Below are 15052 nucleotides of genomic sequence, written 5' to 3'. Positions count from 1 at the left end.
CACACACACACACACACACACACAAACACATACAATGATCTCCCTTTAGGAGAGCGATTGAACTTGAATTCATAATTTTATCTCCGGGCGTTTTTCTTCTTTGTTTCCCGAAAACTCTTCGTCCTCTCAGAATGCTCCTTCTTCCGTTCTACTGACCATGTTCTTTCCTCAAACTTCACACTTGTGTTTTCATTCCGGCACTCAGTGCGGTCTTCGAGATTTTTGATGTTAGTCTGTTGCAGATCCCTCTGCACTTCTTTCAGCCATTCCGTGCCGCATTTACTCTTTGTTATAATACTGAAAATTTTCCTTGCTGTTCTGGAGTCTTCCATCCTGTAGATGTGTGTATAAAATTTGGTTCGGCGTTTTATGATTTCGTATGTTACTGTGTTGGTTTTTATATAGAGATCGTTTTGTGGTCTCTTCATCCAAATGCCGTTTTTGTTGGTTGCCCCGTAAATCTTCCTGAGAATTTTTCTTTGTTGCTTTTCTATGTCCCTAATTGTTGATTGACCACCAATCGCAATTGTTTCAGCTGCGTAGATTGCTTCTGGAGGAATCACTGTTCCATAGTGCCTTAATTTTGCGTCTGTCGAAATGCACTTCTTGTTGTAATGCGTCCATGTCAGCTTGTAGGCCTTCTAGAGCTTGGTGATTCTTTGTTCATTGGCGATTCGGTTTAATCCTGAGGGCTGTATAGTTTCTCCGAGGTATTTAAAATGGCAGACTTGTGCAATTTTACCAGGTTTTGTGATTAAAGGGGATTTATTTTCTGGCTGTCTTTCCATATACACTCCTGGAAATGGAAAAAAGAACACATTGACACCGGTGTGTCAGACCCACCATACTTGCTCCGGACACTGCGGGAGGGCTGTACAAGCAATGATCACACGCACGGCACAGCGGACACACCAGGAACCGCGGTGTTGGCCGTCGAATGGCGCTAGCTGCGCAGCATTTGTGCACCGCCGCCGTCAGTGTCAGCCAGTTTGCCGTGGCATACGGAGCTCCATCGCAGTCTTTAACACTGGTAGCATGCCGCGACAGCGTGGACGTCAACCGTATGTGCAGTTGACGGACTTTGAGCGAGGGCGTATAGTGGGATGCGGGAGGCCGGGTGGACGTACCGCCGAATTACTCAACACGTGGGGCGTGAGGTCTCCACAGTACATCGATGTTGTCGCCAGTGGTCGGCGGAAGGTGCACGTGCCCGTCGACCTGGGACCGGACCGCAGCGACGCACGGATGCACGCCAAGACCGTAGGATCCTACGCAGTTCCGTAGGGGACCGCACCGCCACTTCCCAGCAAATTAGGGACACTGTTGCTCCTGGGGTATCGGCGAGGACCATTCGCAACCGTCTCCATGAAGCTGGGCTATGGTCCCGCACACCGTTAGGCCGTCTTCCGCTCACGCCCCAACATCGTGCAGCCCGCCTCCAGTGGTGTCGCGACAGGCGTGAATGGAGGGACGAATGGAGACGTGTCGTCTTCAGCGATGAGAGTCGCTTCTGCCTTGGTGCCAATGATGGTCGTATGCGTGTTTGGCGCCGTGCAGGTGAGCGCCACAATCAGGACTGCATACGACCGAGGCACACAGGGCCAACACCCGGCATCATGGTGTGGGGAGCGATCTCCTACACTGGCCGTACACCACTGGTGATCGTCGAGGGGACACTGAATAGTGCACGGTACATCCAAACCGTCATCGAACCCATCGTTCTACCATTCCTAGACCGGCAAGGGAACTTGCTGTTCCAACAGGACAATGCACGTCCGCATGTATCCCGTGCCACCCAACGTGCTCTAGAAGGTGTAAGTCAACTACCCTGGCCAGCAAGATCTCCGGATCTGTCCCCCATTGAGCATGTTTGGGACTGGATGAAGCGTCGTCTCACGCGGTCTGCACGTCCAGCACGAACGCTGGTCCAACTGAGGCGCCAGGTGGAAATGGCATGGCAAGCCGTTCCACAGGACTACATCCAGCATCTCTACGATCGTCTCCATGGGAGAATAGCAGCCTGCATTGCTGCGAAAGGTGGATATACACTGTACTAGTGCCGACATTGTGCATGCTCTGTTGCCTGTGTCTATGTGCCTGTGGTTCTGTCAGTGTGATCATGTGATGTATCTGACCCCAGGAATGTGTCAATAAAGTTTCCCCTTCCTGGGACAATGAATTCACGGTGTTCTTATTTCACTTTCCAGGAGTGTATTTGGTTTTTTCATAAGATTTATGTAGTCCGGTTTTTTGTGAAACTTCATGTAGTTTTTCCACTGCGTGAATCGCTTCTATTCTATTATTGGTGATAATTGCTATATAATCAGCGAAAGCAAGGCACTTGACTTTAATTCGGTTCTCTTTTTTGATACCAATTTTGATGCCCTCTATATGAGATTCCCATTGCCTGGTGATCTTTTCTAGAACAATATTGAAAAGCATTGGGGATAGTCCGTCCCCCTGTCGGACTCCAGCTTTGATTTCGAAGGGTTCTGATATTTCGCCCATGAATTTCACTTTGGATGTTGTTCCTGTAAGTGTCTGTTCTGTGATTTTCGTGTCTTTCGGTCGATCCCAAATTCTTCCATGATTTTAAACAGGGTTTCACGTTCCACTGAATTGTATGCTTTCTTGAAGTCGACGAATGTAATTACTGAGTTTCTGCGTTTCCTCATTTGTAATATCGTCTTTAAGCGTTTATCTCCGAAAGTATGCGTTTCTGGACCGATGTTTAGTGGGCTTATTTCTCTTGTTTCGATGAGTACATCACCTCTCAAAGTATTTGACACTTTTTTTGAGCAGGTTATATACATACATTCTGGTCCATTGATAGTGACTGGGCCAAATATCTCACGAAATAAGCGTCAAACGAAAAATCTACAAAGAACTAAAGTTGTCTAGCTTGAAGGGGGAAACCAGATGGCGCTATGTTGGCTCGCTAGATGGCGCTGCCACAGGTCAAAAGGATATCAACTGTGTTTTTAAAATAGGAACCCCCATTTTTATTACATATTCGTGTAGTACGTAAAGAAATATGAATGTTTTATTGGACCACTTTTATCGCTTTGTGATAGATGGTGCTGTATTAGTCACAAACATATGGCTCACAATTTTAGCGTACAATTGGTAACAGGTAGGTTTTTTAAATTAAAATACAGAACGTAGGTACGTTTGAACATTTTATTTCGGTTGTTCCAACGTGATACATGTACCTTTGTGAACTTATCATTTCTGAGAACGCATGCTGTTACAGCGTGATTACTTTTAAATACCGCAGTAATGCAGTAAATGCTCAAAATGATGTCCGTCAACCTCAATACATTTGGCAAAACGTGTAACGACATTCCTCTCAACAGCGAGTAGCTCGCCTTCCGTAATGTTCGCACATGCATTGACATTGCGATGAACTATGTTGTCAGGCGTTGTCGGTGGATCACGATAGCAAATATCCTTCAACTTTCCCCACAGAAAGAAATCCGGGGACGTCAGATCCGGTGAACGTGCGGACCATGGTATGGTGCTTCGACGACCAATCCACCTGTCATGAAATATGCTATTCAATACCGCTTCAACCGCACGCGAGATATGTGCCGGACGTCCATCATGTTGGAAGTATATCGCCATTCTGTCATGCAGTGAAACATCTTGTAGTAACATCGGTGGAGCATTACGTAGGAAATCAGCATACATTGCACCATTTAGATTGCCATCGATACAATGGGGGCCAACTATCCTTCCTCCCATAATGCCGCACCATACGTTAACCCACCAAGGTCGCTGATGTTCCACTTGTCGCGGCCATTGTGGATTTTTCGTTGCCCAGTAGTGCATATTATGCCGGTTTACGTTACCGCTGTTGGTGAATGACGCTTCGTCGCTAAATAGAACGCGTGCAAAAAAACTGTCATCGTCCCGTAATTTCTCTTGTGCCCAGTGGCAGAACTGTACACGATGTTCAAAGTCGTCGCTATGCAATTCCTGTTGCATAGAAATATGGTACGGGTGCAATCGATGTTGATGTAGCTTTCTCAACACCGACGTTTTTGAGATTCCCGATTCTCGCGCAATTTGTCTGCTACTGATGTGTGGATTAGCCGCGACAGCAGCTAAAACACCTACTTGGGCATCATCATTTGTTGCAGGTCGTGGTTGACGTTTCACATGTGGCTGAACACGTCCTGTTTCCTTAAATAACGTAACTATCCGGCGAACTGTCCGGACACTTGGATGATGTCGTCCAGGATACCGAGCAGCATACATAGCACACACCCGTTGGGCATTTTGTTCACTATAGCCATACATCAACACGATATCGACCTTTTCCGCAATTGGTAAACGGTCGATTTTAACACGGGTAATGTATCACGAAGCAAATACCGTCCACACTGGCGGAATGTTACGTGATACCACGTACTTATACGTTTGTGACTATTACAGCGCCATCTATCACAAAGCGAAAAAAGTGGTCCAACTAAAACATTCATATTTCTTTACGTACTACACGAATATGTAACAAAAAATGGGGGTTCGTATTTTAAAAAAACGCAGTTGATATCCGTTTGACCTATGGGAGCGCCATCTAGCGGGCCAATCATAGCCCTATCTGGTTTTCCGCTTCTAGCTAGACGAGTTTCGTTCTGTGTAGTTATTTTGTTTGATGCTTATTTCGTGAGATATTTGGCCCAGTCACTATCAATGGACCACCCTATTGACTATCAGAGAGACAATTGAACCATTTGAAGGCAAGTCCCCAGACCCCATTAAATTCTAGTTCCATAAACAATAAGTCATGGCTGATTAGATCAAACGCTTTAGATAAATCAAAGAATATCCTTTAGCTTAATGCATTCTTGTCGAAGGCGTTTAGGACCATTTTCATGAATTGGAAGAATGCCATTTCTGTGGATCTGTTCTTTCTAAACCCATTTTGAGCATTAGTCAGTATTTTATTTTTATCGAGGAAGTCAGCTAGCCTTTCATACATTACTCTTTCAATTACATTTTAAAAAACCTGACAATAATGACACTAGCCTATAATTATTTATGTCAGCTGCACTATCCTTTTTATGAAGTGGCTTTATTATGGAGAGTTTTAGTCCTGTGCTGAAATTGAAACATGGACCGTGGGAAAACTGGGACAGAAGAGAATCGATGCATTTGAGATGAGGTGCCATAGATGAATGTTGGACTGATAGTGTAAGGAATGAGGAGATTCTCTGCAGAATCGGAGAGGAAAGGAATAGATGGGAAACACTGACGAGAAGAAGGGACAGGGTGATAAGACATCTGTTAATAACTTCCATGGTACTAGAGGGAGCTATAGAGGTAAACGCTTTATAGGAAGATAGAGATTGGAATATATCCAGCAAATAATTGAGGGCATAGGTTGTAAATTTGGAAATTTGTGGTAAGGACTATGGGACCAAGCTGCTGAGGTCATCGGTCCCTAGGCTTACGCACTAGTTAATCTAACTTACAGTAAGGACAACACACACACACACACACACACACACACACACACACACACACACATGCCCGAGAGAGGACTGGAACCTCCGACGGGGGTAGCCGCGCAAACCGTGACAAGACGCCCAAGACCCCACCTCTACCCCGCACGGCTCATAGGTTGTAAGTGATACTTTGAGATGAAGAGGTTGGCGCAGGAGAGGAATTGGTTCAAATGGCTCTGAGCACTATGGGACTTAACATCTGAGGTCATCAGTCGCCTAGAACTTACAACTACTGAAACCTAACTAACCTAAGGACATCACACACATCCATGCCCGAGGCAGCATTCGAACCTGCAACCGTAGCAGTCGCGCGGTTCCAGACTGAAGCGCCTAGAACCGTTCGGCCACTCCGGCCGGCGAGAAGAATTCGTGGCAGGCCGTATCAAACCAGTCAGGAAGCTGATGACTCAGAAAAAAAAATTACTAATAATACTCGGCACAACCTACCTACCTGCCACACGTTTACATGCTTTTCAGACTGTGTCCAACAACCCTGCATAAGTGGCTCAGCGCCGTCCGCCAGGCCACCCTGGGTTTGTCGACATGCCTCACCAGTTCGTCGCTATCCCAGCCAGTTGGGTGCCTATTCCGCGTTACGTTTTACTCCCGTCTGTGAAGCCATGTACTTATCTTCACTGTCGTTTTTTCGATGAACTTAACGGGGACAGATTAGAAGCTGTTTCAAGCCTGCGTGGCCGGCCGGAGTGGCCGTGCGGTTCTGGGCGCTACAGTCTGGAGCCGAGCGACCGCTACGGTCGCAGGTTCGAATCCTGCCTCGGGCATGGATGTGTGTGATGTCCTTAGGTTAGTTAGGTTTAATTAGTTCTAAGTTCTAGGCGACTGATGACCTCAGCAGTTAAGTCGCATAGTACTCAGAGCCATTTGAACCATTTGAACCAAGCCTGCGTGCTCCACTGTAGTGCAAGTCCACAGATTTTTTAGATCCAGCCATTTACAAAACCCATATGGATAGGTTTTAAGATAAGAAGAGTGTATTTAACATCAATAATAATAATAATAATAATAACAGAAGAATATCTTTAATCTGTAGATATTCTATAATCAATCGTAATTTCTAAATATCGCAAGTCAAACAAACGTTGAAAGAACTGTAGACAAAGTATTCTTGTCGATTGCGAGTAGGAGGAATTAAATAGTACACAGAGGCATAAAGTCACATCCCACCTCCTCCCCTGTTAAGTTTTAAGACGTTATAGATTCACGTTGCGCATGCGCAAGGTGGGTTAGACCATGGCGCAAGTGGGCCTCTACCAACACACGGGCTATACAGGATGAAATATGTGTCATGTACGTGTCTGGGTACCACCAACGAATATTTTGCATAGGGCTCGTGCGAATGAGATAAGATAGATTAGGATGCTTGCAGAGCGAATTAAATTGTCGTTTTGCGCTAGCTCAGGTCGCAAATGGAACAGAAAAGAAAACTGATAATATTGGTATGATGTACCGTCTGCAATGCACTGTACAGTGGCTAGCTGTCATAAATATAGATTTTTTTCACATTTTTTGTTTGCAAAAGAGTGCTATGATTTACACAGCCCTCAGGCTGCAACAGTTCTGTTGGAGCGAGGATCCATGGACCTCGTATAAATAGGAAAAAGGATGCAGTCTAATTTCATGTTTTTATTTTAAAATTTTCTTTATTTTTTACTTGCATCACAATACGTCATTAAGTATCATAAAAAACGACTTAAATTTTTTCTGGTTTTTACTATCATACACTCCTGGAAATGGAAAAAAGAACACATTGGCACCGGTGTGTCAGACCCACCATACTTGCTCCGGACACTGCGAGAGGGCTGTACAAGCAATGATCACACGCACGGCACAGCGGACACACCAGGAACCGCGGTGTTGGCCGTCGAATGGCGCTAGCTGCGCAGCATTTGTGCACCGCCGCCGTCAGTGTCAGCCAGTTTGCCGTGGCATACGGAGCTCCATCGCAGTCTTTAACACTGGTAGCATGCCGCGACAGCGTGGACGTGAACCGTATGTGCAGTTGACGGACTTTGAGCGAGGGCGTATAGTGGGCATGCGGGAGGCCGGGTGGACGTACCGCCGAATTGCTCAACACGTGGGGCGTGAGGTCTCCACAGTACATCGATGTTGTCGCCAGTGGTCGGCGGAAGGTGCACGTGCCCGTCGACCTGGGACCGGACCGCAGCGACGCACGGATGCACGCCAAGACCGTAGGATCCTACGCAGTTCCGTAGGGGACCGCACCGCCACTTCCCAGCAAATTAGGGACACTGTTGCTCCTGGGGTATCGGCGAGGACCATTCGCAACCGTCTCCATGAAGCTGGGCTACGGTCCCGCACACCGTTAGGCCGTCTTCCGCTCACGCCCCAACATCGTGCAGCCCGCCTCCAGTGGTGTCGCGACAGGCGTGAATGGAGGGACGAATGGAGACGTGTCGTCTTCAGCGATGAGAGTCGCTTCTGCCTTGGTGCCAATGATGGTCGTATGCGTGTTTGGCGCCGTGCAGGTGAGCGCCACAATCAGGACTGCATACGACCGAGGCACACAGGGCCAACACCCGGCATCATGGTGTGGGGAGCGATCTCCCACACTGGCCGTACACCACTGGTGATCGTCGAGGGGACACTGAATAGTGCACGGTACATCCAAACCGTCATCGAACCCATCGTTCTACCATTCCTAGACCGGCAAGGGAACTTGCTGTTCCAACAGGACAATGCACGTCCGCATGTATCCCGTGCCACCCAACGTGCTCTAGAAGGTGTAAGTCAACTACCCTGGCCAGCAAGATCTCCGGATCTGTCCCCCATTGAGCATGTTTGGGACTGGATGAAGCGTCGTCTCACGCGGTCTGCACGTCCAGCACGAACGCTGGTCCAACTGAGGCGCCAGGTGGAAATGGCATGGCAAGCCGTTCCACAGGACTACATCCAGCATCTCTACGATCGTCTCCATGGGAGAATAGCAGCCTGCATTGCTGCGAAAGGTGGATATACACTGTACTAGTGCCGACATTGTGCATGCTCTGTTGCCTGTGTCTATGTGCCTGTGGTTCTGTCAGTGTGATCATGTGATGTATCTGACCCCAGGAATGTGTCAATAAAGTTTCCCCTTCCTGGGACAATGAATTCACGGTGTTCTTATTTCACTTTCCAGGAGTGTATTTCAGTACATCTTTCAACAATAAAGACAGCATTGCTCATAACATGTTCCTTTTTTTTATTTTAGAGCTATACTGTTCATCTCAACATAAGCCAACGATTGGAAAGTTCCTCAGTCCAACTTGAATTGCGAAAACTTAATAAATATGTAAAATAGGCATTTGATTTCTACAGAAAAACTCAGCAACTAGTTACTTCTAAGAATTATTTATTTGTCATTTTGAGATTATGATCTGCTTCGTCTTCAGATGTCATTAAAAATTTATAAAAGAGTTTTCATACTACACTATGAGTCTTCATCTAATGAACATGTTACGTGCATATTTCAACCCTGACATGTTACTTTATGAAAAAAAACCTAGACTTGTAAAAGGATGGTATCTCAAAATCTGTGCATGTTGTTTCCTGCGTATTATGTGACAAGAGAATTTGGAAAACGTGTAATTATAGTTGTTAATTATTGCTTCCCCTCTCCCCAACAAAAGAAGCTCAGTGTGTGTGGAAAGTATATGCGGATGTCTTGTTCATGAACTGTTATCGTTATTTGCGGCAGACACATTGGAGAATACCTGTCGCCACTGAAACAACTTTTTTTTTCTTTTTGGACTTCAATAAGCAGTCTGATATTGAAAATATAAGCTGTAAATCTTTTCAGGACAAAAAAAGGGCTAACTGTCATTGGTACCCAAACGTAAGTCTATCAACCTGCATGTGTATGTACATTATGACCACCTACCTCATGGCTACTATGTCTACCTATGGCATGGATAACAGCAGTGATGCATCATGGCATGGAAGCAACGAGGCCTTGGTAGGTTACTGAAGGGGGCTGGCACCACATCTGCACACACCAGTCACCTAATTCCCATAAATTCCGGGGAGGGGGACGATGAGTTCTAACGCCATGTTCAATCACATCCCAGATGTGTTCAATCGGGTTCAAATTCGGCGAGCTGGAGGGCCAGCACATCAACTGGAGCTCACCACTGTGTACCCTGAACCACTACATCACACTCCTGGTCTTGTGACATCGCACATTATCTTGTTAAAAATGCCACTGCCATCGGGAAACATGATTGTCATGAAGGGGTGTACGTGGTCTGCAACCGGTGTACGATACTCCTTGGCTGTCATGATACCTTGCATGATCTCCACTGGGCCCATGGACGCCCACGTGAATGTTTCCCAGAGCATAATGGAGCTGCTGCCACAGTACTGGTATCCAGGAACTATTCCCCTGGAATTTGACAGATTTGGGCCCTCCCATTGGCATGATGAAGAAGGTATCAGGATTAAACGGCCATGAAATGCTGTGCCACTGTGTCAAAAACCAGTGCAGACAATCACGTGCCTGTTTCGGTTGTAGTTGCCGATGTTGTGTTAACATTGGCACATGCATAGGTCATCAGATGTGGGGCCCATCATTACATGTTCAGTGCAATGTGTGTTCACACATACCAGCATTAAGATCAGATGTTAGTTCCACCACAGTTCACCGTCTGTCATGTTTTACCAGTCTGTCTGCCTATGATGTCTGACACCTGTAATGTGGTGGCCACCCATCCCCATGGTGTCTGGATGTGGTTTCACCTTGATTTCGCCACGTGTTGAAGACACTCACCTCAGCATTCCTGGAACACCCAACAAGTCATGCAGATTCTGAAATGCTTGTGCCAAACCTTTAGGCTATCACAATCCGCCCTCTGTCAAACTCAGATAGATTGCCTACCTTTCCATTTTATGCACGGATAGCTTGCTCACTGATAGTACATGCACCATGCATGTGCCTGATTACCAGTCATTCTTCCCCAGGTGATGCTGCTATCGCCTGGATGGCTTTATATAGATAGTAGGTCGGTGGTGAAAATGTTCTTGCTGATCAACGTATATCAGTTTAAACTAATTAAAACAATTAAGTGAAGTGAACAGTAATTTGTGGTGACAGATAACTTTGTCTGATTGGTCATTAAAAACATCACAGCAGTTTCTGTAGCTACTTTACTGTAACCTGCCCGATAAAAAAAATTAAGTGCCCAGAAATGGAGGAGGAAACAAAATAAAATGTTATGGGTTTAAAGGATACATGATGTTATTTCAGTGGCTGCAAAATCAAGTCAAAATTAGAAACATTCTGGCAGTATGATGTTGCATGCCATCTGGCCTAGATTCATCCAATGATTTGTTTGCAACAGTTGTCTTAAAGCCATCATTCTCTCCTGAGGCAAGCTGGCCCACAACTGTTCTAAATGGTCCTTGATATCCTGGATACTGCCACTGGGATGGGGTCTGTTGTAACTGAGACCATTCTGCTCGATGGGTGGCCATGAACGAAAGTGCAGCGGGACTGAACAGGAGCAGCCCACAAACAAACAAGACGGATGAACTGGAAAGGATGGACGCACACAATGTCAGACAACAGAGCAAGACACCAAGAACAGCAACACACAAGAAGCAATGGGTTCACAAGCAAAAACCTCACGAAATCAACAACGTCCACTTGGACACAGAAACAAGCAAAGTAAACACGATGTCCGTAAGCGTGATATTGAGAGACTCATGCAAATATCAGACTGCATCACTGAGTGAGAGGCAGGTGCTTAAATACATGATAGGGTACATCACTATTGGCCACTGGGACCACATGCTCCATAGTGGCACCCTCATATTATACGCGGGCCAGGAGTGCGCGCAGCCATGGCTAATGGCACAACGGCTGCAGAGACCTCTATTTGTAATCGAGTTCCATGAGGTCTGGGGCAGATTCGAAACCCGCGGCATTTGGTACCAGATCCCTCCCCCCTGAAACTTGCACATATGGGTGGAAATGCCCTGGACGGTGCCTCGGTGGTTGGCAGAGGGGAGAGGACCCAGGCTTGCCAACCGCCATTGGCAGGGAGGAAGGGATGTTTGCCGTGCCCATGACAGCCAACCCAGAGGCCAGGGCAGCGGAGGGAGCCGGCGATCCACCTGAGGGCAGGGAGGGCCAGTGGCAGCAGATCGGGGCAGTGGTGGCGACTTGAGGACCACGTCTATACCCAAAGGAGGCAGCAGAGGAGGAGGCGACGGCGGTGGGAGACCCACGAGGGTACGCTGGTGGAGCTGGTTATGATGGTGGTGCTCCAACCCTTTCGATGTCTGCACTGACGTCACGCGCCGCCCATGGGCCGCAACGACCGTGGCAGGCGTCCAACCTGCCTTGCTCCAGTACATGCAGGCCCACACGGCTGCGCCGGGGGTGTAATGCTGAGAGGGCCGGAAGTGGGGGCGGGAGGCGGATGGCATCAGCAAATGATGGCATCAGCAAATGGACCACAGTCCGCAGCTGTCGCCCAAGGAGGAGCTCCGCCAGACTACATCCGTCAATTGGGATGGTGAGAAAGGTGCTCAAGAACAGGGTGAGGGCCGACGTGGCGGGAGATATTGCAACCACATTCGTCAACTGTTGTTTAAATGTGCAGACAAGCCTCTCCGACGCGCCATTAGAGGAAGGGTGGAAAGGTGGGCTATGGACATGTTTGATATCGTTGCCTGACAGAAGTCGTGGAGGGAGGATTCCATGAATTGGGAGCCATTATCGGTGACCAATGTGTGAGGCAGGCCCTCAATGGCGAGAACCTGGGCCAGGGCCACGAGTGTGGCCTCCGTGGTGGTGGACACCATGCGGACGACATATGGATATATGGAGTAGGCATCAACGATAAGTAACCACATGGACCCCAAAAACAGGCCTGCAAAATCGAGATGGATGCAAACCCAGGGCCGGTGAGGCACAGGCCAGGGTGCAAATGACTGAGGGGGGCTTGCCTGGTGACACGCACACACAGTGCACCCACGGACCAGGCAGTCGATGCCGGGGAAATACATGTGCTTGCGAGCCAAAACTTTGATGTGGGACGTACCCCAGTGCCCGCGGTGTAACAAACTGAGGACTTGATGCTGCAAACCCGGAGGGATGACCACCCGATGAGCATCCGACTCCGTGGCCAACGAAAGGACATCATAGACCACGGAGGACCTGTGGGACGGTGGCACCAGGGGCTGAAATCGGTCCGCATCTTACGAGTAATATAGGAGGGCTACCCAAGGACCACATAGCAGAGAACCTGCTGCAAGATAGGGTCTTGGAATATAGCCGTGGCAATGTGAGCAGCCATAAGAGGAAGACTGTCCAGCGCATCCCGACAGGTGGAATCAATGTGAAAGCAGAGGACCTCCTGTTGGCCTAGTTGGAGATGTGACAAAGCGTCTGCATTAGCATTGTGGGCAGTGGGCTTATGCCGGATGGTGTAAGCATAATTCCGTAAAAATAATGCCCAGTGCTGGAGACGTTGAGCCGTCAACTCTGGAAGGTGAGAGTGGGGTCTGAAAAGCGTAACTAAGGGTTTATGGTCCGTCAGGAGGGTGAACTTCGCCCCAAAGAGATACGTGTGAAATTTTTGGATGGCAAACACTATCACCAGGGCCTCCTTTTCAATCTGGGAGTACATCCGTTGTGCCGCAGTCAATGTCTTAGATGCATACGCGATGGGCTGTTTTCAGCCATCGGCATTCTGATGCACAAGGATGGCCTCGATGCCGTATGCCAACGCATCAGCCGCCTCAACCAGGGGGCGGTCCGGAGAGATGGGAGTAAGGCAAGGGGCGGACTTCAGCATTGCCTTTAAACAGAGAAAAGCCTGGTCACAGGCAGGAGTCCAATCAAAAGGTACCCCTTTGTGACACAAGTGACTGAGGAGTTGAGCAATGGAGGCAGCCTGGGGTAAGAACCTTAAGTAATAAATAACCTTGCCCAAAAACATCTGGAGTTCAGATAAGTCCTTGGGATGAGGAAGGGCCTCAATGGCCGCAACATTACGACCCGAAGGACGAATGCCACATTTGCTGAGCCAGTGGCCTAAGTACTCCACTTCCGGTTGAAAAAAACAACACTTTTCCAGCCGACAGCGTAAACCTGCAGATTGCAGAGCGTAAAATAAGGCGCTGAGGTTTAGCAAATGTTCCTGCTGGGAACGCCGGGTGACCAAGATGTCATCCAGATAATTCATGCAGGCAGGGATAGGCTGCATAAGCTGCTCCAGAAACCGCTGGAAAATGGCTGGCGCTGAAGAGACACCAAACAGAAGGCACTTGTATAATCCTAAAGGCGTATTCATAACCAAGATGGTCTGGAAATCGGCATCCAAGGGTAACTGGTGGTATGTCTCAGCCAGGTCGATCTGTGGAAAGTACTCTCCCCCCAGCAAGCTTGGCAAGAAGCTCTTCCTGTCGGGGATTGGGGTGAGTGTCTACAAGGGACTGAGCATTGACAGTAGTGCTGAAGTCCCTACACAGCCGAAGGGACCCACTGGGTTTCCATATGACCACCAATGGTGTCGCCCAGGCACTGTATGTCACAGGCTCCAGAATGCCAGCAGCCCAGAGCCGATCAAGTTCCCACTTGACTGCTGGCCGTAAGGCAACGGAAGGGGTCGGTCCCAGAAAAAGCGAGGCTGCGCATCCGGCCGTAGTGTGATGTGCGCCTGAAAATCAGAAGCACATCCAAGATCCATTGCAAACAACAATGCAAAAGCTGAGCACAGATCGTCCAAGTCCTGAAAAGGAACAGCCGTGGAAATGACCTTAACTTCATCGGAAATTGAAAAGCCAAACAGTTGAAATGAATCCAGGCCAAAAATATTCGAAGCCGACAGATGGTTCATGACAAATAGGGTAAGGAGTGGGGAACACGTTTTTACGTCACCTGGACAATAAACTACCCACGAAGGGGAATGGAACCGTTCCGGTAGGCGACCAAACGCCGAGAGGCAGGTGACAACTCAGGAGAGCCCAGTCGGACATATGTCACAATATTAATCAGGGAGACGGTGGCCCCATTGTCGACCTGAAAACTGACATCCTCAGTGAAAAGGCAGAGCATGAGAAAAAGCTTCTGCACTGATGGGTCATCCAGTGGGGCAACTGATTGCAGAGCATGTACAGGCCCAGGAGGGGCAGGACTGGAGTGAGTCGAGCGACTACCACAAACCGATCAGATGTTGCCCTCCTTGTCACACAGTGAGCACATTTTCCAGCGGTGGGGACAATCAGCTCGAGAATGTGTGGTAAAGCACTTTAGGCAAGATGGAAGTGGGCCGCGCGACCGGCTTCGAGGAGCGACCAGAGACACCCATGCCATAGAGACGTCGGACGACGAGTCCCAATGCGCTGGCCTCCGGTGGCCAGACCACATCGACGTCGCGACAGCAGAACCCACAGAGATGCATCGATTGCCACCACTTGCGGCTGCACCATGAGACGCTTGTTAGCCACCTGAGCAATCTCAAATGAGTGGGCAATGCACAGAATCTCTTCCAAGGAGGCATTATCGAGCTTCAACGCTA

Source organism: Schistocerca nitens, chromosome 4 (genome assembly GCF_023898315.1).
Source record: "Schistocerca nitens isolate TAMUIC-IGC-003100 chromosome 4, iqSchNite1.1, whole genome shotgun sequence".
In the NCBI taxonomy this organism is placed as follows: domain Eukaryota; kingdom Metazoa; phylum Arthropoda; class Insecta; order Orthoptera; family Acrididae; genus Schistocerca; species Schistocerca nitens.
The sequence above is the reverse complement of the archived record's forward strand: the minus strand, read 5'-3'. Positions refer to the sequence as shown.